A 3,591-nucleotide genomic window follows, 5' to 3' on the forward strand; every position below is an offset into this window, starting at 1 on the left:
GGAAGAGGACCAACACTGCAGCTGGCAATGCGGACCATGAGTTCCTAGAAAAAAGGTGGTTCCATGAGAGGCAATTCAAAGAAAAAGCTATAGAGGTGGAGCTTGAAAAAATAGCTTTGAGGGGTGTGGAATTACAGATGAAGGACCGAAAATCGGAGAAAATATAATTTCCGACAGAGTAAGATGGAGAAGGAGTGTAAGCTCTGTGAGAGAGAAATGGAGCTGCGGGAAAGAGAGCTCAAGCAAAGGGAGCAACTGAATGAAATCCTGAGCTCAAATCAACAAGCCTTGTTGCGAGTTGTTGACACGCTTGCAAGCAAAGTTTCTTTGCAATAAACATCACCAAAAGAAACAAGTGTGTACTGTTGCTTTATTCTTAAAAAAAGTGTGTTGTTGGAGGCACTTGCACGTCTTATGAAACAGTTTAGAAATTACTATATACACACTACAACGCTAAACTTATGCATTTAAACTTAAACATATGCAATTTGTTCCACTGACTATTGCGTGGCAGGCTTCAGGTAATCCAGAAGACAAGGAGGCTGCAGGTCAAAATATGAAGACACCTGGTTACCATACAGACAAGCGTGGCAATTGATGAGTAGGACGGCCACTCTGTACATACGAGGTATGGACTGAAGTAGTATTTTCTGTTTTTTTTTTGAAATCTAGGAAGGCAAATTCAGAGATGATCTTCCCAAACCCCCATTCAACTGACTGTCTGACGCTGCTCATAGCAATATTAAAATCCTGCTGTTGTTTTGTTAGCCTTGCCCCCCCATATGGTCTCATGCGTAGCTGACGGAGTGGATAGGCAGGGTCGCCATACAAGACAAATTGGTGGTTGTCTCCATTCAGCTGTTCAAGCTTTTCATAGAGCCCGCTCTCCCGGAGGATCCCTGCACATGAAGCATGAAAACAAGCATAGCAGCAGAAATTAAACACGCGGATAACCATTGAAATAAACAAGTTTATTCCGATGAAACACAAGTACAAGATGTGTGCCAGAGAAGCAACTGAAACCCGGTCAGTGCACTTCATAATTGGGATCATATGGTACTAGCAAAAGGTCACAGAAAAAAAGTATTGCATGTAGGCAAACTTATTTCATTTAGGTACTGCACCCTGGTGCTTGCTTAAATTACCTTGTGCATATTAGACAACTATGCAAACATGTTAAGCACAGGTAAAATGAGTTGCACACATTTTTTTTCTTTTACATAACGAGGAACATAAGTCAAAAGAAGAGCTTCGATTAGACCACACACAAATAAGTTTGGCTAGTGGTGCTTAAGGGCCAATAAAAATACAGAAACCATTCCCGTAAAGCTCACAAGCCAATATGAACTTCAATATAAATTTCAATGCACACTTTAACTGCGTTCTTAATTCTTTGTAATATCTGGTTAGTACCCTTATAGGGTTGCCATATCGTAAACATATATTCATATCTTGACTTGCTAATAGATATAGGAACACTAGATAACGTACCAGCATCATGCTTGCTCCCGGGGTACGGGCCATCCAGCTCGCATATCAAGCCGTTTGTACACATTAACGATTGGTACTTTAAGGCATGTACCCGCTTGTACCCAGAAAAATAAATGCGTTGATCTTGTGACGGTCTGCAAATGGGCCGCACCGTTCCGTTTTTGAAGGCCCAGCAATTCTTCAAAGGCGCACCTTTACGATGAACCGCCTGTAAACGAAAGAACAAACGGTGACGCTGCAGAAAAGAAACAAAAATCGGCTGAGATAACTGAACATTACGTACATGAGATAAATTTTGCGGCACCATGGATGGAGCACGCGTTGCTGAAAACAATATCACACTCAAACGAGGAACGCTTACCTCGCTCATTGCTTCCAAGTTCTCGGGCGTCAACCACTGATGAACGGTGAGTTCATCTAGGAGAAGGCCAAACTTGCTTTCTACATGGAGCATTACTTTGTTTGTGACACTTGAAATCACGGAATAGTGCCTCGCAAAGTATTCCTGGAGATCACATAAGCGGTTTGGATACGCCAGCCTTCGCAGACACATGCACAGCGCTTCGTAGCCCGAGACGCGCACTCCCGGAGCGCTCGTCACATGCTCCGGTATCTGCAGGGCACTGAGAAGAAGTGGTAAATCCGCTTTCTGGAGGCGAAATTGCCGGCGAAACGTACTTTCCGGAATGGCCTCGATGTTGAGCAGGCCGCTTCTTGAGGACACGTACAACCTGCGCGGTCGCTCTCGTTCCCGAAGCAGGAGGGCATCTATATCATCCCAACTTAAAAAGGAAAGGTAATATGGGTCCCACAGAACACTCGATCGCGGCATGCTAAGAATAATCGGTGTTACGCGACCCTCAATATAACAACACTGAAACCAAAGACATACATGCGTAATTAACGCAGTGATTGAGGCTTTGGATAAGCTTGACTTAGGGACACACTTGCGGATTCGGCATTGGATCAGCTCGACATTTTGTGTGGATTTGGCTTTCCACTACTTTGTGTTTTTACTTCTAGATGGCGCCGTATATGTTTGCGTTAGCGTTAGCGTTTTGCTCCGTTCCGCTATTCTAAAACACTGCCTTGTGCCGCGCAGTGCAGCCTTTCTTTGCGTTAGCGTTGCGTCGCACGCTAACGCTAATGCAAGCGTTTTACGCTATACTAAAAGAGACTTTTAGCTCAGCGGGTTTACGTTTCGCTCCGCTCGGGGTCTACACCGTTGCGCCAGCGGAGCGGCTCGCGAAAAAAGAATTTTAGCCCGGCGGATCACTCACCCGCTCGAGCGGGGTAGAGTTACTGTATATGCTACCGTATGTATATGCTACCGTATGTATGTGCAACCTGCGGTAGCACATACAGTAACTCTAGAGCGGGGCGCTCTGCTTCCCCACCTAGTGGTCCAAATAGGAGTTACTGAGAAATGAATTTGAATTACGCTTGCTTTTACAATGCAAGAAATGTTGAATAAAGATATATTACATGTTCTCAGTACATTATTTGTTAATAATATACTGAGTACTAATGTACGGGTCAGCGCCGCAGTCACCGTCCTCGATGCCGAACTGCCGGCGTTGATGTTCGCGGCTGTCATCTTGCATTTCCCATACACGCCCGCGCGCGTTTACGCACGCTCGCCCGCTGGGGAGTGCTTTCCAGCGGGCGTAAACGCTGCTCCGTAAAACCGCTGGCCGCCTCAGCGTTGTGCGCATGCGCAGTCGTGTCTCCGCTCGCCCGCTCCGCTCCGCTGGCCGTAAACCCCCTGTGCTAAACTCTAATATAGCGTACGCTAAGCAGCGCACGTTTTCTACAATTTTAGTTGGCCGACGATATATTCGGATCTCTGAGGCCACATGCCGTCGTTGCGGCTATTTCGCGCCTGTAGCGATAGGTGGCGCTGACATCTCGAACGTTTCTTTCGTTAGGCTTCGACTCGTACGAAACGAGAAGCGATCTCAAAAACACCACGAAGTTATCCATAATACTCTGTCGTCGAAGCGGCCTGAGACTAAGCGAAAGCCGTTTACACAGTCATTTGCTACGAACGAAGTGCATTTTACAAAAGTAACGCCAAATTCAATTCAAAGGGGGCAGGCG

General features: G+C 46.0%; 1 pseudogene; it reads right to left on the reverse strand.

Moving 5' to 3' along the window:
- Positions 1-398: 398 nt before the first annotated feature.
- Positions 399-2,501, reverse strand: LOC139048380 (uncharacterized; annotated as a pseudogene).
- Between the last annotated feature and the right edge of the window lie 1,090 nt (positions 2,502-3,591).

The sequence above is a fragment of the Dermacentor albipictus genome, chromosome 8, assembly GCF_038994185.2.
Source record: "Dermacentor albipictus isolate Rhodes 1998 colony chromosome 8, USDA_Dalb.pri_finalv2, whole genome shotgun sequence".
Taxonomy (NCBI): domain Eukaryota; kingdom Metazoa; phylum Arthropoda; class Arachnida; order Ixodida; family Ixodidae; genus Dermacentor; species Dermacentor albipictus.